The following is a 27,258-nucleotide window of genomic DNA, read 5'->3' on the forward strand; positions in this document are numbered from 1 at the left end:
GTATATTTTAAACACGTGTGGTTAATGATCAAATCTCTGCACGGTGTGCCCTGCTGCTGACAGTTAACTGTTGAATTCTGTCTTATTATCTGTCAGAAGCTGCAGGATGCTGCCAGCCTCAGTGTGAATTTAGATCAGAGATAAAAGCTGCTCTGTGGCATCAACACCTTGACACACTAACATTCTCACATTTCACAAGGCCAGAGTTAACACCTGTACAGTACCTCTCACCCATACACTCGCATGTCTGTATATTAATACTTGCAAGATGTCTCTTGACACAATGAATTCCCTTGCCAGGAGCCTTAGCCTTAAAAGGTGCACTGCAAGGCTCATCATGATGTGCTCATCAAGGTCAGTTTACCCATCAAATCAGCTTGTGAAAATATTTGTGTAATGTCTTCTTTGGCTCAGAAAACTGCCTTATGAAGTGTGGGCTTGAGGACAGAAAGTCCTCAAGCCCACACTAGGACACTTGGATTTACTAAGCCGAGCAGCCGAGCAGCCGAGCAGTTCAATAAAAAATGCTATCAGGATGCATTATGGGAAGTGTAGGATCTAGGCATTTTGGGGGCGTGACGCATACGAGGGACTAAAAATCAGTATATATCAGCCTCTGCATCTTTTAGTTGTTAATTTTGCAAAATATCTCTCACAAACACCCCAAATTCATGGAAACATAATGTATCACTACTGTATAACCGCTTTAACCTTTACAACTACATTCCTGAACCAACCCTCCCCCCGTTTTTGCTGTAAGTGAAAAAGGCTTAACCTGTCACACTCACTGGCAATAGTTATATTTTTAAATGTGTGTTTGAAGCGTGATCTCTAATAATACATGTTGAGCTGTAATAACAGGCTTACTGAGAGCATAGCTACATACCCCAGTAAGGCCTTGTAAAGAAATACAATTGAAAATAAAGTGAACACCAAAATGGTCAATTAGGGACACCAAATTGGGTTGGGTTTCTATATCAAGGAGCTGCTTTGCATTTTTCCCTGAATGTCATTTTGGCAAAAGGTAATTCTGAGAAATGACTTGGAGGCAGCATTGCATTGTTGATAGATTGACTGACATTCTTTACTGATCATTAATCTACAACCAACCCCTCTATCCACAGATGCCCCGGATATAAAAAATCACCAGAAGGGTAAAAAACTGAATGAAGCGCAAAGGCTTATTTTCCTTGTACTCCTTTATTGGGGAGGTGAAGGAGATGTTGGGCATGGAGGATGTTGAAGGGGCCTAAATACGTACTATTTCATAAAGGATGGATTTTTTATGAAATGGATGGGATTTTATTTGTATTTTGTCATGTCTGCAACTCCTTTCTCAGAATCGAGGTGCGCCGGTATATCAGGAAAGTAATAGATAATCAAAATGACACTCTACTTGACCCCTGCCAATGTCTCTAATGCCCTACCATCCAAACATCTTGATTGCCAGAAATCAAATTTTTGGTTGACCTTAGTGAGCACCACTTGTGACATGCTCTCCCCTGACAAGTGGCTGTCTGGAACATGGCCTTGGCAGTTGACCAAGTCCTTGGCTTTGACCACAGTATAAGCATGTTTCTATTTTTTTTCCTTTGATTCATTGGGCATGTGATGCATTATATGGATATGTGATGCATGGACCGTATGTTCCTGCAAACCACTGACAGGTTGAAATTTTACATTTTCTTATGTTGCAACCTTTTCTTTAGGGCAAACTTTCAATTATATGTTATGAATAGGCTGTGCTTATGGTCTGGTTAGGTTTAGGCACAAAAACCACTGAGTCAGGTTTCGGAAAAGTTCATGTTTTGGCTTAAAATACCTGCTTTGGTCACCATAAATATAGTGGCAGATGTCCTGACTTGACCTGAAAACAATGTTTTTTGTCGTCTCAAACATGGCTTACGAATGTTGAAACACAGTCTTGAACGTCCATCATCCACCACGCCACTTCCTGATAAGAGGTCATAAACATGTCATGTGAATGCGATATAACACACATTGCAGAAGTGTTGATATGGCATGTCCTTTTTGACTCGTCTTACCTGCACTTACTGGATACTTATGCAGTCGTGTTATCTTCTCTTGACACCAGAACAGGATTATTGTTATTTACTTTACGCCTGTTTGTGTTCCATATTCATAGACTTCTACTGCATGAACTGCTGCTGCTAACTGTAATCATGTGGACTGCTGAGCATCTTGGGCACATACTTGTTATTTTGAACCACACTCAGCAACAACAATCAGCCTTCAGCTACGGGTCAGCTCGATCACTTTGACTGACAGGATGTCGACTGCAACAAAATAATCAATACCCCTGTTAAATGAAGGAACTGGGCTGGTGTAGAATATTAGAGGATCTCACATCCAGTTAGCTGTTTACATTTCACAAAATGTCATCCGTTTCTGTTTCTGCCTCTAATCATCTTGCACTGTACGCTCCAGCTACAGGGTGCTGATGTTTGTCTGCAATCCCGTGTGTATCTCTGTTGTGTTTCCTGGCTGTCAGTCAGCTGGAGACTCGCATGTATACACTCACACTCCATTCCTCAGTAGCATGCACTGCAATCCAAATCCTTCAGGCAATTTGTATTAACATATCCTCATGTACATTTACAGTACTGCTTATTTCCATTTCCCAGTTCTTGGCCGCATAGCTCTCACATTCAAGCTGCTCTAGTAGGACACTATGTACACAACATGACACTCGGAGGCAGATATTGTTGTCATGTACCTCAGAGGAAATCATTGCTTCTGTTCTGAAGGGAATAATCAGATTAGTGCTCACTGAAGCCGTTCACCAGGCTGTTGAATGATATCTGTTGTTGTTCTTGATGGTTTTGCATGTTAAGATCATTAATTAACCTGCTGAGATTAAAATTTAAATAAATACCCAATGGTGGGCTCAGTAATTACAGGTGTCTGCACATTTGGCTCATATCCAGTGATGGACTGAATTTCTGTGGGGAAAAATTAATTCAGAAAAGATTATTATTATAAATTATCAGTTAGTCAGTAAGGAATATGTGTATACCTAAAGAATGATCTATGTTTAAATATGTATGAACTTGTGGTTGCAGAAAATATATTCTGTGTTTTTCAACCCAGTCGCCAAGATATTATGTCAGCAGTTAACGTTTCTGCAAACCACAGACAAGTCCAGGTTTGCCGGGGCATAGAGTATGTACCATATTGACATTTGTACAAAACGACAGATGATGAGGCTGCCAAACAGTGACTGCAGTTCAAGTCTGCGTTGTGGCATTTATAAACCTGACACCACTTTATATTTTTAAAGAGACCTGGGGACATCTCCAGCCGTGTTTGTGGCGAGCAAAAGAGGTATTTTGAAGCCAAACCATGATGTTTTCCTAACCATGTAGTTTTTGTGCCGAAATCTAACCAGTACATAAGCACTCTTGACAAGCACTGTGTCAACAGGAAAAAAAGGATTTTTTTGTTGCAACATAAATAAACAAAGAAACTTTCAGCTTGAACTTATCTGTGGTTTTGCAGAAATATACTTAACAAACATTTATTTGGTCTTTGCGATTGGTGTTTCTGCATTTGGTTTGTTTTTTGGTTAATATGTTCAACTCTGGCAGCATAAAACTGAGCTCTTTTTACTTGATTTCATTCATTTTTGGATTAAGGTCTGTTTCTGAATATACCAACAGTGAGATGATACTTCTGTGTATCTTTTGTGCTATTTTTCTTTTCCTTTAGTTCACTGGACACATTGATAATGCACACAAATACTGGCTAAATCTAAAAAATGCATCAAGCTTGAGGGAGCCTAAAGTAGAAAATATAGTACATGTTATAAATGTTTCATGTGCTCATACATGCTGTATGGGCTGTGGACAGTGCATTATCAACTTGTCCTGTGTCACAACAGTGACCTGAGTGTTTGCCTCATGTGAAAGATTAATGGAAAAATGCATACGGCTTGTCAATCACGGCTCTGCCGAGGACATATACAGGCCAAATGGATTTCAGTTCTTTATTTATTCCTGAACATGGAACACAGGCGTGCCTGAAAATATGTTTTTAATCAAAAGTTTGTGTGGAAGGATAAATTTTACTTGTGGGAGACACCATCTGGTAAAAAGTCAGTCGTACTGTACTGTATAATCTGTTGTGAGCTTTTATATAAGGCTGAAAGTGGGAACCGACAAAAATGCAAAAATTTAAGAAATGTAGTTGAATTAATTTGCATATTTATACTTCCACCTACACTCTGTAAGATAATTTTGAAGTCTGTAAAGAAATACGACTCCAAGAATTCAAATGCAGACATTTTATTTTTGAGAGAAATTATTTATGTTTTATGACAAAAGGTTAAACTTATTTAAAATGCTGGGAAATGCGCACCAGGAGATCCACCTCGCCCACCCGCATGTCATGCGTTTGTAGAATGGGCGTAATGAATCATATCTACTGTGTGTGAGATGTTTTTAATATATTTTTCTGGCAAAGCGTACACATGATAATCGACTAGAGAGACGTGAGACAGAAAAGTAAATACAATTGTGTGTTTCAAATGATGCCATGAGCACCTCCTTGTTAAGAAGAAGGCTTAAAAATTCATGAATTATTTGTGCATCTCAGGGAGAGAATGGAGGTTTTTCTGTCTAGAAGGAAAAAGTTTGGCAAGATCGAGATCTAACCCTAACTACTGAATTACATGGCTCTTTGACTGCCCTTTATACATAGCTAGTTGAGCTAGATCTCTCATTCACATACTGGATTTGATCCCTTTTTTAAAAAAACAAACAAACAAAAAACCTTTTTAGTTGGTTCAAATTTTTGAAACTTGCACAACAAAGATTCACCCTTCTTTCAGCCTGGCCCCTGAGGACTAGCATGTCCTCTTTTTAACTGTGCTGTGTGAGCGTGCAGCACAGTTTGGTTTCAAAATGTTTCATGCAGTCATGTAATACTTAGAAATGGTTACAGCAAAATTGTCAGAGTAGCAACCCTACAAACTGATAGTTAGGTGGATTGATTAGAAAGATTGGGCTGAGGTAAGTCGATTTTAGTCTCCTCCTCATGATTTTAAGGTTTTGCTCGGAGTAGCAGCTCCAATCTGTATGTTGGCACTTTCTTAACCACCATATTGCTTTTATTATGTCTTGACAGGGAAAACACAAGGAAAAGATTTTCAGCATATCAGATTGAAACCACACTCTGAGGGGCTATGCAATCCAATTCAAATCAAATTCCCAGCACTCAGTCGCTCAAATTAAATTTTAATCTTTCAACACCTGCAAAACGACAAGAAATGTTTTCACATCCACAACATGGTTAACTATCCGTGAATGCAGCATGAGGTTGATGCTTTGCCGATGCTGTGTGACTGGAAACACTGTAGAGAAGTCATCTAGCCTGCTGGTTAATGCAGATTTATGCCTTTGCCACATTTTGAATCTAAAATTGTTCCTCAGAGAAAGACACGAAACCAGGAGGAGATCAAAAAGCGGTCTGTCTCTCTCTGTGGTTGTTCTGGTCAACAGTAGTTACTAACAGTGCCAACAACTGCTCTTCATTTTGATGCTCAGTAATAATCTAAGCTCACATGCCGGCCTCACTGGTTTGCCAGCTCGGTACTGAAGCAGCCTTGTTAAGCAAACGTGTCTGTGTTTAGTTAGAGCAGCAGCAGCCTCAATAGTGACAATATAAACTCAAACTCGACATGAAACATAAGGAAATATTGAGTAAAAACAAACTTTTGAAAAAAGGGTATTTAAAATTAATCAGAATCATATTTACTGCTCCATTGGTTTCACACACAAGGAATTTGTCTCAGTGTTTTGATGCATAATAATACAATAGTATAATAACAGCAAGAACTACATAAATATGCAAAACCTAATGTGAAAATATGGTGACATGTACAATGAGTTGTTAAGTTTTGTGCAGGAATGTGCAAAATACTGAATACAACTGTCTACAATGAAATTAGAAAAAAATGTATGAAAGTAAATAATGATTAAAAGTCAATTATGAGTTTTAATAATTTATTTGATCATTCTGCAAATTGTTGCTTTATATTACGCAATTACTATTATTGTTTCGGCATGTCTCTTTTGATTATTTAATGTTGAACTCTCTGTGACGTTTATGCAACAATGGACCCAAACACAAGACACACACAGAGGCAGGCAGGTAAAGGACTGAAAAGTGAGCTTTAATTCTGATAACCAAAGTCCAAAATCCAAAATCCAAGTCAGGCAACAAAAACTGACAACAAAAAGGCAGGCAAAGGATAATACCAAAGTAATACAAAAAGAAAAGGACAAGACAGAAAACCATTAGGAACAAAGCGGAACACATGAGGACCAAGGAACACACACAGGAGCACAGGAGACGAACAGACGAACCAACAGAGAGTGAGGGAACAACACGGGATTAAATGCAAACTCAACTAAGGAGGGGATGAGGTGCAGGTGGGGGAACAGGCCAGTGCTCATGAGGCTGATGTGATACAGCCGTGGGGAGAAGATGGGGCTCGGGAGGAGCACAGGAGGGAAACAGAACACCAGGAACACAGGGGAGCAGGAGCTTTTATTCTTAATGTAACGTGTCAGAGGTTTATTTCAAATCCTGTGGTCTGTACAAGTTCCAAAAAGTTGATTTAGGGTTTTTTATAAACTGGCCTTCCTTTGCTCTGTTTGACCCACTTCAGGTCCCTGAAGAGAAGTTTTATGTTGGCTGTTAGTGGATTTAAAGTTCTTGTTGGGGTGGGACGACAAAAATGTCCTTGAGAAAGTTGCTGAGCAAGACAATGCTGTGTTCGCTATAAAAGTTTTAAAGTTTATAAAAAATCCTCCCTCACATTTTCAAAAGTCCGTCCTTGTCCTCTGGAAAAAAAAAAGGAAATAACCACATCATCACCACAAATTCAGAATTTGACAATATTTTTACACCTTCCCACACATCATTTTCTCTCCCTCAGTTGTGGGTAAACTGAAGGTGTTGAAGGTGACATTCTGTTTTGAGCATGTGGAGATTATTTGGGTTGCCTCCAGTAAAAGGATTTGACAGGATTTGAGTGCATTATCCACTGATGGTGATGTGTGTATCAATGTGTGTGTAGGCAGATCTGTTTTCCATATCAATTATAATCTCATATCCGAAAACACAAGCTTTTTTTGCATCACACTTTTCAAAATAAATTCCTTTACATGAACACTATTAAATAACCTGAGACATACCAATCATATTTTTAACAACAACTAATTAAGCAAAGATAGCGGCGGCTGATTGGTTGGACTTGGACTGCAGAAACACATCCAGATTTGCAAGCCTGGCATATGAAGGACTGTGAGGGTGCATAAGAACATCTGGCAGTGCTGCTGTCAGCTTTGTTAAGCTGCCTGACAGGAGATGTTAGCATCTTGTCTGCTGCACATGTCTGGACCTTGCTTGCTGGCAGTAACTGTCCCTCATAATATATAATCACTGTGTAATCAAGAGTAACACACCATATCCCTCTGTGGATTCAAGCAAAAATGTCTTTTTTTTATGCTGCAGCAACCTACAATATGTATAAAGTGTTAACAATGTCAAACCACATTGTCTCCTACATACATTCCTATTAGAGTGCATGGTTAACAACTGATGCATATGAGTTAGTAGCTGACTATTTGGCAAAACAGACATCAGGCAGCGTGCAGCATCTCAAAAGTTGAGAGACACCTCGGTATACCAGTAAACTGCTGCTCTGCTGCTAGAACTCAAACTTACATGTAGTTTTGGCTCTAGTGGCAATCTAGCAGCAGTTTTTGGAAGTGAGCAGGGCTCACCCTGAAAAGGTTGCTAGTATGAAAGGGCTAATATATATATAGTATATATATAGGCTCCATGACTTTGGACTCAAGTCAAGAGATCATCTGCAAACCACAGGTATGTTGAAACTTTACATTTCAACTTTTGGTTTATTTATGTAAAATTTTCAATTTCATGTTGTGACAATGCTGTGCTCATGATCTGGTTAGGTTAAGGCACAAAAATCACCTGGTTAGGGTTAGGAAAATATAATGTTTTGGTCGCCACAAACACGCCTGGCAGTATTCCAAAGGTCTCCTTAAAAATATCCAATGATGTCACACCTACAAATGTTGAAATGCATTCCTGAAACGCAGTCACAGTCTTGGCTGCTTTCGCGCCTGTAACTCCACTGCCATCCCCATCGCGTCTATATATGACAGTCAGGTCATAATCCTGATATGCTCACATTATGTCAAGGAAAACCTGGGAATTGTTGGTCGAAATGCTCAGAGTGATTAGTAATTAATCGATGAACCAGAATTAAACAAGTTCCATGTGGTTAGAAACTCTCTGAAACAAGTCAGCTTAAGTTAAAACCTTATAGCTTCAACAGTGTGAATCACTGCAGCACCTGCCCCAATACTGAATTTATTCTTCAATATTAGGTTATTGCATTCATCCATAAATGTATTTTTCTTCTCCATGAAACATGCAAGGCTCTGTAGTATATAGCAGCTACACATAATACATCTTTTGGTTCATTGGGGTGACAATGAGAAGGTACAGATCCCACCAGATCTGTGTTCGGTCCGTCTCCCACCCGCCACGGCAACGGAGCTGATAGGTTTCACTATAGTCTATGTGTGTACTTCCACTGGCTCCGCTGCATTGCGAATCTATCCTTTGCAGCCCCGGCAGTCTGGACCCTTTCGTAGGATCGCAAGGCTTCTGTTTCTGCACGGAGCAAAACTGTAGCGGAGCCGTTCTGCAACGTACATACAACCAGTGGACTTCCCGGGTCAGAATGACACTACAACTGTTCTTCAAAGTGGGAGCGATTAAACCCTTAAGCGAGTAATGAAAACATACACACATGCACAGTTTTAGGTTTCCTTTATTTTCCTTTGATTTACTGTCAACACACGGTGAAACTCAGCTCAACTTTCTAAAGCCAGCTGGCTTGAGAGGCCGTCACCTCCTGTGCTGCAGGTAAATTCCCTAACAGTTTTTGTTACCTTACGGGGATTCAGGTTGTAACCAGAGATCGGAGGGAATCAAGGAGAGATCAGCTGTTCTTCACATCATTCTTAACTGATCTGATGAACTAATCTATTTCTTCTCTGTGTTTATGTAATTTTCAGAAATGCTGTAAGCAAGTGTTCACACTTTCAGGATGGGGATTCATTATTTCTCTGTTTTACTCAAAACTGCACAGCTAGATCCAGAGAGGTTTAACTCTGGTAAATCAAAGATGCAGACTCCCACCTCACCCCATCGCCCACCAACAGATTGCCGAGCAAATACATTTCCGTTTTTTGAGTCCAACTTCATTGAAGTGCATTAAAAGGAAACAAAGCTATGTGTATTTTTGAATGTGCCTTCAGTTACACATTTTTCTTCCTGTGTTTTTTCTTGATAATTTTTCCTTTCATAATGAACAACACACTTTACCCGACATCATTATTGGCTGTTTCTACACACAGTTTTGTTCAGTTCTCAATGTGCTCACTTCCCCTGAGAAAAATATCCGCACTAGTGGCACCACTTACTAACATTACTGCAGGTTAAAGCCTGGCCCCCGAAATCACTTCAGGTGTCTTGATTTTTCAAGTGCAGCTCGAACTTGATTAGGCATGGCATAGTGCTGAATGACTACACAATTTCGGGTTGTTTGCTCACAATTGACAGCTATTATTGTTCTGACATTTGGCTCCTTTTTTCAGAGATGCCTGCTGAAGTGTTGTGGTCTAAATAGCTGCCACAAAGAAAACCAGCATCATTCAATGTGTGGCTTTACAACAATGAGACAATCATAAAACTGCTCAACAAAATGAAAAGCAATCAACGGGATTCTTACCTGCTGAGATCACTCAACCATGTTTTCCTATAAAATATAATAAGCAAAAATCCATACAGTCAGTAATTGGATTCCAGGGGAGGTGAATTAATAAAGATACTCCCATCTATGCAAAGCTAGATGGAAATCTGAGATGTGTGTGTGAGACAGAACGAGTGTGTGTGTCTGTGCACAGAGGAGCGTGCACGATGAATAATTCTATAATGGCCATTTCACTGTCTTGGTGTGTGATATCTAAAGTGGAGAGTGAAAATTAAAATTCATGTAGAGACAGTAATATTATGCTGTAGAGCCAATTGGATTTGAAAGTCATTTGGGTGTGTTTACGACTGGAGGAGGATGTCATCGGGTTGGATGTTGAGAATAAGTAATTTCGCAGTATCACATCCAATTTAGCAAATCTGCTTTGTTCAAATACGGTACCTCACTCAGGCTTTAACCTTATCTCTCGCTGTACGGCACCAATGGACTTAATGAATTTATTACTGCCTCAATGTGATCTTTTTGTAATGTGATAAAAGTTGAATATGTGGATGTTGGAATAGTTAGACTGTTAAAGACTCAGAGTGGATTTGAGTTATCTGGTGTAGTGGAAGAAGACTGCAGCTACAGCAGGACTAAAGGAAGTAAAATCTCTAAAGAGCCAGCTTGAAGACGAGACTGAATTTCTTGAAGGAAAGCTTGAAACTCTATTAAAAAATCAGAATGTCTTATTCATTTACGTTGGTCGAGGTACAAAGGGCAGCAAACTGATGATACGGTCAAACAATCAACAATACAGATTATGTGGCCAAAAGTATGTGGATTCCCTAAACTTACTCACTGGTTTTAACTATTTCATTCTAGCACCATGGGCAGCTGTTGTAAGAGGCTCCACTTTTCTGAGACGGCTTTCTGCAAGATTTTGGAACCTGGCTGCAGGGATTTTCTGCCATTCAGCCGAGAGAGCATTATGGAGGTCAGCCAGTGGGCGATAAGGCCTGGCTTGAATCTGAGTTCCAGTTCATCCCAAATGTGTTGGATGGTGTCGAGGTCAGGGCTCTGTGCAGGCTAGTCAAGTTTTTCCAAACCAAACTGGAAAAAAACATTTCTGAGAGACAAGCTGATGGGCCTGGACAAATAATATAATAATAAGGAAAAATAGTAATGGATCTAACTATATTGTCCCTTTATTTGTAGTGGTCATTTCTGCTTTTAGTAAGTATTTTTACTCAGCAGTCCCAATCACATTTTTGCAGCCTCTTCTTTGGCCCTTTAATATTTGCAGTCGGCTGATATTGAGTCATATACAATACTTATATTTACCTCAATGACTAAATGTGTGTCTGACACATTTCACACAGCTGTAGCTACTAAATCTAACACACCTTCACCGGCTACCTGATCCAAATACTGACGGTCCTGGTTCAAAACTACAAAGCTGATAAGCTTAAAGGTTAAGTTCAACCAAAAAGTCAGGTGAAGTTTTGTAGTCCACAAATTATTTTTGGAGCTTCACAGCAAAACAGCGTTCCTGCATTTTAAAAAACTGAAATCGATGAGACCCTGAAAACAGCTCCATAAAGGTTGTCCAGCATAAGCCAAGTCTCCGGAAGCCCCAAGATCCTATATCAATTTGAAAAGATGTTATTTACACCTTCAATGTGCGGTCGAGCTCATGCACCCACTCCCTCTAAGCTACAACAAAGATTTCATCTTAGAAAAGGGTGTAAATAACATCTTTTTTAAAATCAATTTGGGTTCTTGGGACTTCCACAGACTTGGATTACACCAGAAGAGCTGTATGGAGCCATGTCGTGTTTTTGTTCCGTTGTTTTATGCACGTTGTCAAACTAATCCCCACAGCTCTAGCCATTTTGGTGCCCTAGGCGAGATTAGGATTTGGTGCCCCATCCCCCGAACCCCGTCACCACAATATATGGACAACAGACATCTTGCCGTCTGTTGTGTCATTCTACCTCATATACACAACAACGACAATACAAATAATAATAACATAGCAGTGTATCAGAGACCATGAATCATTTTCTGAACTGACATGCTTCAGAGAGTGGTGTAGATGGCAGAGTAGAGGGCCCTTCTCCAGCAGCTATTGGAGGCTTCTGGAAAATGTCCCGAGTGCATCTGGACAGTTATAGAGTAGATTAGCCTGACCATTACTGTATTTACTTGTATTACTGTACAAGCAGAAACATTTAGCTGGAGCAGACAGAGAAGGACAGACAACTGCTGCAGCCTGCACACTGCTACTTGCGCCAGTGGTTCAACATAACACATTATTACATTCTTGTGATTATGCATTGGTAACATAAAAGAGGTTGCACAACAATATGGGTAATTATTTGTCCATATTGGTCAGCAAATTTCAACACAATGTCAAACACTGCAGTAGGAGGTGGAACACTGAACAGCAGCAACAGTTTGCCAAATAAGTTAACAGGCTTGACATTCAGATGATTCATAAACATCCTTAGCAGCTAACATGGCTTCATTATCTGGCATTTATTAGCTAGTTTTGCTTTATTTTAATTTAAGATAACAAGAACAAATGAAACGTCTTTATACAACACGGTATTGTTTTTAATGCTATAAAAGACGACATACAGTACCTCTGTAGTGGAATTTCTTTTCCTCCTCCTCTTTTCTCCATTTTCTAAATTGCGCACCTGAAGGCTCGGACCTTGAAATGTAAAAATAGAAAACCTATAAGCTGCCTCTTGACATCTGTCAGTCAGGCCTGCCGCTCTCTCTCCCTCTGATCTGAGATGCACACCTCCACCCCGCCCCAATTTCCATGCACAGCCTATACCAAGAGCCGGCCCTGAATCCCCATCTACTTCAGTTGTTTAGTTTGCTGTGAAGCTCCAGAAATAGTTTGTCAGCTGAAAAACTTTGAGAATAGAGGGTGAGAAAGTAATGACATAATTTTCAGTTTTGGGTGAATTTATCCTTTAAGTTACAGTGTGTCTCCTACAGTATAATTGATGCGATGCTATGGAAAGAAACACTCAGTCCACTCGAGGTCGTACACTGGTGTTACAGAGAGAGGCTTCTTTTCACATTACCTCATAAACAATCTTTGGCAGAGTACAGACAGCTGCTTGCTGAGAGTGTGTAAACCCGGGAACGGCCAAGTTTTATTTTGGCCTTCTGTCAGCTTACTCATGGAATTAACGTTAATTAGCGACAGCTGATATGGCCTGCTGCCGCTGACATTTGTCATTTTAACCAACAAAAGTGACAGTCATGCAGCGCTGATGAATCCTACATTTTTGGATTGGTTGTACTTGAGCATCTTATAGAATCAGGAATACTTACAAATACAAATCTCCATCTTAATGCCTTGCATTTACTGTGTTTCAAATTCAATTCAGTCTAAATAAAAGAAAAAGCCATGCCTCTGCTTTTTTCTAGCCCGTCTGAAAGTCTAAGAAAATCAATCATATAAAAGCCCAAGAAATATCGTCATCTACCCATCTGCTCTCGTCTCTGCTTTTTGAAAATAGATGAAAGAACAGAAATGATGGAAATGATAGACATGATGGACATGAATAAAATGAAAAACAAACATCTGACAGGCCCCACAACTGCTCTGACAAAAAAGACTCAGAGCAGGAACATCTGAGGAATCATGCTGGGTATTATTCACTGGCATGCCTCTAATTTTCTAAAATTACTTTAAAATCGTCTCAAGACAGATCCAGTACTTCTTTTTTTCATCTCACCTAATATATCTCAGAGTCAAACCTGCGAGAATTACAAAGCAGGTTATTTTAAACAGGATTTGGTATTTATGGTGTTTATGGTGCCTGTGAACAATGCCACAGACAGAGGCTTCGTGCTTCCTGCTTAGTTGAAACACCCCAACCAGCTGATCGAAAAACACACTTGACATACTGCCTATTCAAGGGCCTGAGGGTGATGTATGGCTATCTACTAATACTACCATAGCTATTCACTCATGGCATGTTAACTCATTTTTATGGTGTCTTATCCAAAGCCACTGCCTTCTCTTTTAAACCCTTCAGATTGTATTTTTGTGGCCCGGTATAATTTATTAAGCTAAGTCTTTGAGGACACAGGTAGTTAATAGAAGCTGCAAATCTACTCCAGCCCACAGCATCATGGTGAAATCCTACTACCAGGTGCTTCTGTTGACTGTAGCTGCAACTTCTCTTCTTATTTCCGTTATTTTCCCATGATGCACTAAGACATAGAAACTAGACCCCTGAACAATGAACCTCGCTAACAGATCATATGGCATGAGGCCGGGGGGAGGATAAATTGCTTTATCCAAAATCTTCCCCTTGCCGCCTTTAAGGTGCACATATTGCCAATTTGATGTATTGCATTCCTTTAAGTTAATGAATTAAATTTGGTTTGTTTACTCCCATCTGCAAATAGCAGGTAGGGACTTTAAGAACTGGTTTAATACTTTATGAATTGACTTTGGGAAATACCAACATGTATCCTGATGGGATATTTGTAAGCAATGCTGACACTGCTGTTTTTTGCTTTGCCCTCATTGAGTATGAGGCTGGCTTGCTGGTAGACATCATTCCAAATGTTTTTATTTCATATTTTAAGACTAAAGCAGTTTTCCTGTTCAATCATTGACCATTTTTAGCTTGTTTGGTACATGTTTCCACTTCCTCCAGGGAACATGTTTCCTCCACTCACAATTTCTTCTTTCCTAATGCTGTTACGTTGTTCACTGCCGGTTCGCCCGTGCAGATAATAACCCAGTATACAAAAGCTTAAATTACACTTTTCTAAATTGCTTCCTTAGCAGTTTATGCTCACTTGCCAGGATGAACATGCCATTCTTTTGTGTCTTTACACTCTGCAGAGCACAGACACATTGTATTTGTACATTTCATATACTGTATATTTCAATAACATTTCTACAATATGTGTCATATTATGTTCAGATTACAGGAAAAGGAGGGGTAATTTTACAGCCCATGCATCAGAAAAAACTACCATATAGGTCTACTGTGAGGGCAGCTTATTTTGACCCATATTGACTGATTTCTTGTCAGGTGACGACCTCTATTGACCGTAGTAATTATTACAGCAGCAAAGGGGGAAGTTTAAAGAGTACAGAGTCAACATAGGGAGTAGGTTGTGGACAAATGGTCGTGTCAAACAAGCAAACTGACTTTAACCCAGTAGAACGCTGCTCATGTCCAGTGTGAAGTAAAATAAGCCGTGAGTTAATTTAACCTCCTACAACGGGGGGGTTCGTTGGAGGTGACTGGACTACTCTTTATAAAAAGCAGGATGGTGACGGATAACTTCTTGAACAGTGTTTTTATGTCCTCCATAAAACAAACAGCCAACCAAGTGTTTTTTGTGCCTAAACCTAACAAGACCTTAAGTCACAACATATAACTGAAAATGTAAAGAAAGTAAAGGTAAAACGTAACGTAGATGACAAAAAAAAAAAAAAAAATCAATATTCCAGCACACACCAGAATGGATTGACATTACTTTTTTATCAGTCACATCAAAACCAAAAAGGAGCGAACTACATGTTTCGCATGCAGCTTCGTCAGATTTGCTCTCTGCTTTATTACCAACAGGTGTTTCTTTAAATAATCAGGTACAGAAACATAACATTTCAACATATCTGTTGTTTTTGCATCAAACAATCTTGAGAAACCTTTGACAGGTTTCTCCATCACTGTCTCGCCTTCCTCTCTGTGATGGTTTCCCTTTACAACAGACAGCCCTCTTGATGTGCACGGTTTAATTTTAGTTTTGTGATACTCGTGTAATCCCCAAAGGAAAAATTCTGCTACAGTACAGTGCCGCTGGGACTCACTGTTTTTTTTCCAAGGACACTTCAGTCGGGTGAATGTTTGCTGTCACGGGGATTATTTGGGTTTAGACCTTCACACTGAAGGACAATCACTCTGCTAACACTGCACTACGTTCATACTAATGCAATTTTGTTTGTCATTTGACTAAGCAAGCAGCATTTTTGGAGGGTATGCTGTTGTGATATGATCCATACAAAATACAACCGGTTTACTGCAAAGCCAGACATCGCTGATTATCTCCTCATCCAGTTCACTTTCAGTGATACCTTCAGAACACATTTAGGAGGATTTCAGGGGTTTTCAGCCAGCAAAAAGTGTCTTAATAGTTTCAGTTACCGTAATAAATACATTTTTCACACATTTCTACCAGTGCTCCAGGCTAAGCAGCGAAGGAGATAGTAGCTTTTTTTTCTCAGTAGTTTCTCAACCTTCCACTTTCACACTAAAAATGTCTTCCCCCCCTAAACAGAGGAATCAAGGCCAAAAGTGACGCATTTCTAAGGACTGTATCTTTTTATAGAATTGTATTTTCTCCTGCTCGTCACTAAAATGGGGATTAATTGCCTCTGCCATACAACATTTATAATGCTCCAGAAAAAATCTCAAGATGGCCATATAGTGTAGAGTACTGTAGTGCTCTTTTGTAGCTATACCCGACTGGGAATGCTCTTGTGCTCATCTTTCTGCTTTTGGCAACACTTTCCCTTTTCTAGTGTGTGCTGCTATCCATTACATATTCTGACTCTTAAATTCATGGTTTCTCTGAAGCTTTTTGTCCTTACGCTTTACTCTCTCTGTGAGTGTCTTCCTCGGTCTCTCTCCTGCCCTTGCTTTGTTGTTTTTAGATTTAAACTTTTGAACAAGGTATGAAGAGTTTCGCAAATTACAGTGCTGAGATTTGTTTATCATACAGCTTCCTGCCTTTCGGAATAGTGGTTATACTTACTTTTGAAGAATTCAGTTTAGCCTCAGTCCATTTTATCTTTTCTGTCCTAGTTTTGGCAGGTCTACCTCATCATGGACTACCTTTTACCTCCTCATACTTGGTTTCAGTGTGAGCAGCTGTTGCCTTAGTGACTCAAGTCATCATGTCTAAATATAAAAATATGTCATGCCAGTGCATTCCAAAACAACATGAGTTTGGCCACCACGGTCCACTTCATAGCTGACAAATTTCAACCCATGTGAGCTTTTCACCCTGATCAGCTGGACATTACTGATGGCTCGCTTATTGCTATCAACAACAGAAAGTTTCCTGTTATCATGTGTGTGATCTCATTCTTTCATAAATCCTATGAATATTTTCCGTCCTTGCTAATGAATGTTCTGTTTTTGCCTCATCCAACGTGGCACATCCAAAGCTGGACACCAGCCCAGCCTGTCTCAGATCAAAAGGACAAATGACCATTCATTGGATAGAAAACTGCCACTGTACTGTGTTGCATCTGTCTGGAACTTTGGTGCATTTTGTTCCCCTGGCTACACCACGACACAAGATAAGTGAAGATTTGTATTCGCTGCTCAGTAACCAGAATAAAATGTTGGCAGTTAATGTTTCTGCAAACCATGCATACATTCACATGTGTAGGTGTAATAGGCTACAGACTGATATTCCACAAAACGAATACCATGTTCACATTACATGTTTTATACTGACTCTCTGGAGGTGGAGGAGCTGGTGATGGAGTTGCATGTGAGAAAGCTGCAGAGCAAGTGACCACAGTTCAAGACTGCGTTTTAGCATTTGCAAGCGTGATACCACTGCCAGTGGCGGACTGGCACCAAAAAGAGGCCCTGGCAATTTTGACAGAGAGGCCACGTTTGTCTTCTCAGGTCATCTGCAACCAACAGAAACATAAACATTACACTGCCACAGAAGTGAGCCTCTTCCTTTGCCAGTGCTTGATTGACTTTTTTGGATGCAGTCTTGAACATGCTGCTGTAAACAGCTGTCATATTTGCTAACAAGCAGTAGAATTTCAAGAAAGTTCCCATGATCCACAGACATGTCTGCCAATGAGTGAGCTGCCTCATTTTTACTTCCACGATAACTGAGTGCGCATTTGCCTATCAGTTTTGTTACATCAATGACACGCTCTAGGACTTGTCGCCTCTTGCGCACCTGTTCTCGGTGAGCTGACATCATATTTGAATCCAGCAGGTTAGGGATGTCTGCTTTACTTATCCATGAAAGGTAAGCATTCACACATTCCAGATGAGTATGTGTGTTTTCATGACTGTTGAGCCTTGAATGAATGTGTCTCCAATCCTTACATCCTTGAATGAAGGCACTTGTGTCTGTCTTTTTAGAAAATGCCATGCAAACTGCACACAATAATGAGTGGTTCTCAGCATCATAACTCACCCATTTTCTTTGTGATCCATCTTTATGTCTGTATGATTTCTTGACAGATTCTTGTGCATCAGAAGGCTGATTTGGGTGAAACTTGAAAAAAAATTCAAGTGTGTTGGATTTTGGACGTTTGAAATAATTATATTCATCCTGGATCACCTCTGTCACTGGAGCAGCTGTTTCTCTGCTTGTGGCTGCAATAGCAGGTGCAGGTGTGACGGCAACGTCCATTTCTTTGCCTACAGTCTGTGTTGGTGACTCTTCCTCCACTAATTCCTCCTCTCTTTTTTCCTCTTCAGACCTGCTCCCACTCTCGTCTGCCATCATGTCACCTTTGTCACTCATGCTAGCAGCAGCAGCTGCAGAGCAGCTGGGGGCGCCACCGTCCGCATCGCCGGGCACAGGCTTTTTAGAGAATAACTCCACAATATTTGCGCTTTTCCCACTTTCAGCCAATAAAGCCTTACGCTTCTTCTCTCTTTTTTTTTCTGCTCCACCCTTTTCTACTCGCCGTTTTCTCCCTCCTCGATCCATTTTATTTCATTCCGTGTTGTTGACCTGCTCGCACTACCCATCATTCAATTGTCATTTGACCTATCATCTCACCAGGTCAACAATCGCGAGAAAATCCACTGACGACCGAAAAACATCCAAAAAACCTTATAATAGATTAGAGATAAATTTAGGCTATTTGTCCTTTACAGGAAAAATAAAAAACGTCATTATTATTATTATTTAGTTTAGTAGGCCTATTATTTGTCAGAGTTAACAGGCCGTTTTGTTTGTTTGTTTGCTTTTTCCCCTCTTTTTTGTGGCCGCCTTCAGCTCCGCATTATTTTTTATTATTTTTATTTATTCATTTATTGATTTGCGGCCGCCTATTGACGCAGCCTCTCCGCTTTATTTATTTATTTATTAAGCCTATTTATTCATTTGCCGGCCGCCCACCGCGGCCGCCTATTGATGCGGCCGCTCCGCTCCGCTTTATATTTATTCATTTATTTATTTATTTGTTTGTGATGCGGCCGCATCACCAGGCGGCCGCAGTGGCATTTGCCCACATTGCCCAATGGCCAGTCCGTCCCTGACCACTGGATATTTTAAGACAGGACAGTTTTCAGATATTTTTGACAGGAAATCAGGACATCACCAGTCGTGTTTATGGCGACATAATCAGGTATTTTGAGCCATAACAGGATATTTTCCTTTACCTTGACAAGTGTTGCTTGTGCCCAAACCTAAACAGAGCATATGCATTGTGGTGACACAAGATAACTTTGAAAAGAAACATAAAGTTGCAACAGAATCAAATTAAAATGTTTTAATTATCCATTGTTTACAGAAATATCAATTAATCTGGTTTAAGTCAAATTTTATTTATATAGTCCAAAACCACAAACTACAGTTTGCCTCAAGGGGCTTAAATAATGATATAAAATAATTAACAAATAATTAAAATCAAAGTTTAATCAAAAGTGCCTTTTAAAGACAACTTGAAAGCACAGTACAAAACCAGATAAGACAGCCAATACATAAAAAAAATAATACAAATACAAAAAACAACAATTATACAATACAAATGACAGAATACAACCATAGTCTGCACATCACGAAGCATCATGAAAGGGTAATCTAAAACCTAAATGAAGCAACAGATGTGCTCTTGTGCAAACAATTCATGTCAAGGGTAATGGGGGTTGAGGTAATGGCCAGGTTACGATAATCTGTACAGCATATGACACCCTCTGACATCAGACCCTCGACAGGTCTAAGGACAGAGGTTTGACAGCTGCTAAAAAATCTTCTTTAACGAAACATAAAGTATTACCCTTTTAGTGCCAAATGGTTATAATATGGCTGGAGTGATCTGCTACACTGCACTGACTTTGCCAAGTCATTAATGATCCATGCTGCGCTTTGTGAGAATCTAATTTGTTGCTGTTGTTTTGTGAGTCAGCCTGTATGGGAACATTATTGATGGGGCAGAGCAGGAGGATCCCTGAGGACAGCTGAGCACAGTGCTATTAGAGGTACAATGCTGTTTGAACCTGCAAAAACACATATTTTATAGCTATTACTGTTGCAACAACGACCACAACTACTTAGAGTTTTATTATTGTATTGTTTCAAAGTAAAGAGAATGGGAAAGACCAATAACAGAGTCCTGCAATGTTTTAAAGTAAAGGTCACAAAGAGAGATTGGACGGTCTTTAAGTATAATTCAGAATATTTTCACCGAGGGCCTTATTTTCCCATGTTTTTCCCCATCATGAGGATTGACTGCTTCCAGTATTTGTCACTCCACTGTAAAGCTTTTCATGCCTGCAGTTTGCCAGAAGCACTGCTCTCAACACACACACACTCTCACCATCCACCACCCACACAGAGCTAAAGCAAGCTCCCACAGTGAAACCTAAAAAGCATCGAAGACAATAACACTCACTGTGCAGTTCTACCGCGTCCTTAAATAGCTGTGATTAAACAATTACCATGCCATGTCAGTTACAATTGTTTTAGTTGGGATAGGATCAATAATTTTGACTTATTCAACACTGATGGATCGAGAGCTCACCAACCTCACCCTCCCATGTATCCCACATTACCATGTTAATGTGAATTGGTTGATGTTTGAGCACTTTACTTGTTAATGTTTTGATGCTTATTAAACAAGCGAAGCAAACATGCCAATACATTTTGTTATTGAATGACTGGAAAATGTGATGTTGACAGGACCTGCTGAAAAATGGGTTTCATTAACTTAACCCTTTGAGCACTAGTCTTTCACTCCCTTTATTTACAGGCTATAGGATATTCACGACATGTTTTGGGGAGGTATGTCATTATTTATATATATCTATATTTTGTTTGTAGGAAAGGCTAAGGCAATCAGAAATGCCTTCGTCTGGTATGTGAGTATGCATGTTCGAGGACACTGCCAAGGTTGTGCGAAACTTGAAATTCTTTGGATTTTTGCCAATACGGGTTTTCAGAAGCAGGGCAGGTTTCAAGGATATAAGGACCTTTTTGATAGGCCTAAGTAATGTCTAAAAATGTACTGATAATCCAGTATTAATATTATAGAATCCTTTCCTTTGGAGGCTTATCCCAGCTGACATTGGACGAAAGACAAGGTACCACCCGGACAGGTCGCCAGTGTACCACAGGGCTGACACATAGAGAAGAACTGAGTCGCAACATTCACATCCCCCAGGCAATTAAGAGCTGCCTATTTACCTCACCTGCATGTTTGGACCAGCCTGTGCTCACTCCCAATGCATCAAATACAGCAACCAGGTCAGTTGCCTTACGCTGTAGGAACCCCGCTAGTGTCACTTTTTGAAACGCCCCTCTTGTACAGTCATATAATGAATGAGAAAAGTCTGAGTCGGGGGTGGTCAGAGTGTTGGATGGGTCATGCACTGGACGAATCCTCCAGAGAGTCGAGTGTTTTGTTTTGAGGTCATGTTATCTAAGTAAGTAATAGTAAATTATGTAACTTACATCACGTAAGTGAAGAACTTGACAGTTCATAGTGACATCGCTTAGGTTACATGAGGGACGTACTTAGGACAGTTACGTTATATGACGTTATATCACATATGTTACTTACACATGACTGAACGTAGTTATTTTAACCCAAAGTGTGATCTTTTACTAAACCTAACCGAGTAGTTTTTTGAGCCTAAACCCAACCAAACTGCAACAGTCCAAAGGTCATGATATGTTATCATAGAGCAAACTGTTTATCAGCAAGTTTTATATTATTGCTACCAAAACTGACACTAGAGGGGTAGGTAGAGCATCACAGTTCAAAGCTTAAGGCCACTGACCAAGCTACCGTTTTTGGCGAGTTGGGTGTGAGAATGTGTTGGATTGGACGGTGGGAGGAAGCCGAAGGACCCAGAAGAAACACACGCAGCCATTTTAAAAGCATAACACAAAAAAGCTTGTTTTCAATGGATTGTGTCAACATACTATATCTCTGGTTTCTTTTTTTCGTTTGGGATGAATATGTTTGTGGTTTTGGTGTGCAGTTCCTATCATGCCTGGGGTGATGCAAACATGAAATGTAATCTTTACATTAATTCAGTGAGTTAGCTGTGTGTTTTTTCAGTCTATATTTCTTGACATCAGGGTGAAAATGCACCACGAAACATCATGTTCTGCATTCATACATGTCTTCACAGACAATAATCAGCTTTAATTACTGAAGAAAAACGTTATTTTCATCTGTTACCACCAGGAATCTACAGGATGCAATGAAAAAGTCTGACTTTGTTGCACAATTCTTTAGCTTGGAGCAAAGGGTTAAAAGGATGTTAAATACATGCATACATACTGACTTAACTCCCACACCTTCACCCACCTAAAGAGTGGGTGCTGAGCTGATCTGCTCCATGAAACTCCAGGTCCTAAAATAAACCCTGAACCAACCGTGTGAGGAAATGAATCTCCTCTGTTACCATGTGTCAATGTCACTGCTGTACACAATAAAGGAGGCTGCCCTACATAGTCAATCTCCATAAAGATGTGCATGTGAATGTTCTTCGGCGGATGTGTGAGTGTGTGTGTGTTTACTTGCATGCATGTCTGCACATTTAGAGAGTGACAGTGTGGTAATGAGGGGGGATGTCAGAGAAGAAGCTGGCACTGATGTGCTGTCACTGTGGATCTTCTCAAGGTCTGATCAGCCTCCTCAGTCTCATGTCTCTTCAGGCCAACTGCCCAGACCTTCAAGGATGCCGCAACTGCGTGTCACACAGACCCACTTATTTATTTATTTGTACTGCTCATTTAGTGTGTTTGTTTTCTCCTGCAGAGGTCATTGATCCATCCTTCTTCGGTGACCTATCCAAGAAAACAACATCCAGGACAGCAGAGGAGCTACAAATGAACAACATGGAGCAACGTTAAAAAGCCAATTACAATCAAAGTCACATGGGAGAAAGAGAGCTGAGTAAACATGTCATGTGACACTTGTAAGATGTCCCCTCCCGTCTCCTCTGCTTCTGATTTCCCCTTTCCCTTTGTGTCCTATATCATTCACACTATTTAAGATCTTCCACACAAACTAGGGGACATATAGTTAATAGTTTGTTTCTTAACAACATATAATGTTTGTATTTTGTGAAGTAAATAACAAAATCTTTGACTTGACATGAATTGTCTTCCGGTGGGAGAAGGGGTGTGTTTTCTGACTGCACCACTCAGTTCTTCTTAAAATGATTTCAGGTCAATTTTGTATGACTGGACTGGACTCAAATACACACCGGAAATAGCAGGGATAAAATGTCTCACTGATGTATGAGCACAGAATAACAATCAAACCTGGCCTGATGCCACACAAAATGTCTTCTTATGATTATGGCTTCTTTTTGGCCTTCATGGGTTGTGAGCTCCCTTTAATACGGCTCCCACGTCCACATTCACTCAATCATCGGTCTCATTTTTCATGCTAAAAACCAAATGGGCGAAAATCTCATTTACTGCCAATGAATGGCTGCACTCTGTGGAGGAGGTGACCACACGTGTGTACTACAGATTGGAAGTAAATTAAATATTGTGAGTGTGAAAGCTGACCAGCAAGGCTAGACAGAGGGGGGCTAATCAAACTGTGCTCCTGCAGCCCAGTCGCCAAGATACAATGTTAGCAGTTAACGTTTCTGCAAACCACAGATGGGTCCAAGTTTGTACGTGTCCTTGACATTTGTCAAAAACGCCCTGAGGTGGAGGGCATGGTGGTGAAGTTACAGGTGACAAGGCTGCCAAAGGGCTGACCGCAGTTTGAGACTGGGTGAGACCACTGGAGGACTTTTTTAAGGGGAACATGGGACAATTTCCAGTCATGTTTGTTGTGACCGAAAATCAGATATTTTTTTCATGGGAAGTTGGGCCGTGTTTGTGAAGACAAAACCAGATGTTTTTAAGGAGACCTCGGGACATTTACAGCCTTGTTTGTGGTGACCAAAGCAGCTATTTTAGGCCAAACCATGATGTTTTCCTAACCATAACCAAGGGGTTTTGTGCCTAAACCTAACCAGAGCATAAGCACGGCATTATGACAAGAGAGAAATAGAAAATTGAACCTAAACAAAGTTACAACATAAAGAAATGTAAAGATTTGCAGAAACACACTTAGCTAACATTTATTCTGCTGATTGGGTTGGTTCCTGATGAAATTATGATAAATTAGAAACACTAAATTATTATTATTATTTTTTTTGTCATTTAAGCTTGGAGGCAACATAAATAAACTGTAGAGGTAGCTGTATAACCAACCAATTCAAAGCCATGCAGTGAATCCATAGTGTGATGAAATAGTCCCGGAACAGTAATCTAAGATTAAGAACTGGTTTAAGAAAACTTACCTGACATCATGAATTGAAACTCAAACTTAATGTGAAATTTGGTTTTATTTTCTCTAGTCCTGAATAGAAAAGGAAGTTCCAGTTTAAAATTGAATGCATAATCAAAGCTAAATTAAGTCTGAGGCAAGTCCAGGGTCAAAGAAATCTTTATTGAAGTCCGAGGCCAGCTCTTTATAATCGTGACTGAACTTTTTTAGGGATTTTTCTTCCTTCGATTTGACCCTTTGTCTCATGCGGTTCAGCTGTTCTCTCACATCGTCATTTAGAATACTTGTTATTTTGAATTTGTGCCTCTGGTCAATCCATCATGCGATTACCCAGGAGGACTGTGATGGAAGATGGATAGAGCTACACATCCAGCACAGCTACATCACCTCACAATGACATTACAGCAATTTGTTCAGCTATTCTGAGCAGTGGCAAAACAAAACAAAGTCAAATGAGTCAACAAACCAAATCTCCTGGGAACAATCAGACACCAGGCGTGACTCTGGCCATGCAGCTTCTGTGGCACAGCTCCAACCCACCTCTCTTTCTCAGCTGAAGGTCAACTCATGGCTATTTCATAAAAGTCTAATGATTCATTGACTGTGAGGCTTTGGATCTCAGTAAATCATCCAGCTCCTTGCATCCCACATGTAAACAAGTCCAGAATTATACTGTAGAGAAAGGGTGCCTGGTGATATTTATTCACCATTGCAAACACTGAGTCATATTAAAACATCTATCTTGAAGACCAGTGGTTGTGTTTAGTGGTTGGGGTAGAATATTGCCTCAATTAGCTGTGTGTGCACTCACTGGAGAAAACACAGTAATAGAAATAGCTTTTCAGGTCTAATTTGCTCATGTTTTGCTCCAAAACCCATCAAACAGGTAAGGTATTTTTCTCAGAGACAAAACTGTTGGTGTGTTTTGTGAGGGTTAAGAATAAAAATAAAGAGGGAGAAATGGACAAACAAAACACTGACTCTTTAGGGGAGGCTGAAATGAGGGGTGTTCAGTTGGTTGCAATCTGCCACTAAATCCTCCACACTGGACCTTAAATCATGCCATAATCGAATGACGGGCCTGGATAAAACAAAAGACTAAAAGACACAATATTCACCAGATATGTACACCATTTTTCATCTAACAACCATGTTTGTGTTTACTGACAAGTGATCTCTTGTGGTTATGTGAATAATTAGCCTCTGGCAAAGGTATGTGTTGGTACAGTGAGGTGGTATTATAGCACCATAAAAACCTTCTGAGGGGCTGGGTTTTATGTTTGCGTGTATAAAGTGATATGACAACAATATTTCCCTAACCTTGAGTAAGCTGTTTTAGTTGGATGAAATTAATCTAACCTTTAAATATCAGAAGACAGTCAAAATAGTTCTGTTAACAGTTAAATGGGTGGCTTTTCACTATAAGAAAACACTCATATTGACCATTTTGCAAGGCAATGGCTATTTTTTGTGCTCATTTGAATGGCTGTCTTGTGTTACCTGTTGCAAAAATAGTGAGGACTCAAATGCAGGACACTCAGAAGGCAGGCAGGATAACGAACAAAAGGCGAGCTTAAATATCAAAGCTGAGGTCTAAATACAAAATCCTAAAAGCAAATACGAAACGTAACAAAAACCGAAAGGAGCAGGTAGGGGCAAATCCGAGAGTTAAAAAAACAAAATAAAGTACAAACCAAACAATTGTGGGAACAAAGGAGACAGGACTGACACAAGGAAACAGAACAGACCAACTGACAAAGAGAAAGAGAAAAACACAGGCTTTAATAGACAGGGACCAATTAACAAATGAAATGAAAAGTCACAGGATTTTTATATTGTATAACTCTAACTATATAATTGTACTGTTATTATCATCTATTACCATGCCTACCTCCCAGCTTCTCAGGTTAGGGTAATCACAGAGTGATGGCTATCACTGTTTGTGTCCTGTCATCTACCGAAAGTCAATATTGGTTTCTTTAAAAAGTCCCCCTTCAGTCAAAAATGTGTTTTTCTTCTTATTTCTGAAGCTGAATGTTTGAGCTTTACTGTGTAGAAGGATTTATGTGCAGAGTTTGACATGAGAAGACTGTTTTCACATTCATTGCTGAGAGTGTAGGCTAAATGCTCTCAGTGCTCCCTCCCTGAAAAGCAGATTTTAAGACACAAAAATGTTTGGAAACCAATCCTGGTCCAATATTCAGCACATACAAGTATGATGTGGAAACGTGAAGCCTCCAGCGCACATACACTGAGAGTGGACTTTACAGTGAAGAAGGAGACATCTTGTATCTAGCAGTTAAACTTGTAAAATATTTGCATATTCATATATTCTGGAATCGTTAAAGAGAGGGAGAATTAGTTGCTATTTTAGGGATTATAATCTGATAATTATGCTTTTCTTTGGCCAAAACCATGTCAGAAATCACATCAATATATGTGTGGAGGGGATCATTCATATTTCCATGTAGCATCAATAAATGTAAAGTAGTTTTAGCTGCCTAAATTTCACCTAAACAAGGTGGCAGATTAGGAAATGCCTATATTTGTTATTATGTGAGCAGCCAGATATTTTGTTGTGAAAGGCCCTGAAAAAATGTTTTGTCATTTAGGTAAAAGTAAACTACGACAAAAACAAAACATGGCCCCAAAAGCCATGCATCATAACCTCAACGGTCCATTAATGTCATATGAAATGTAGCTTGTACTGTGTGGTTCAGCCTCAGTTTATTGCTTCAGTCAGGTACAAAAGGGAATAAGATTATTTTTCAGAGTGCGGGGAGAAAAAATCCACCCTCACACCCATGCACCGTATCTTATTTAGCAGATAAGCCCTTCACTGTAAATCTGCTGTTAATTATCCACAAAGAAT

The sequence above is a fragment of the Pagrus major genome, chromosome 4 (genome assembly GCF_040436345.1).
Source record: "Pagrus major chromosome 4, Pma_NU_1.0".
NCBI classification, from domain to species: domain Eukaryota; kingdom Metazoa; phylum Chordata; class Actinopteri; order Spariformes; family Sparidae; genus Pagrus; species Pagrus major.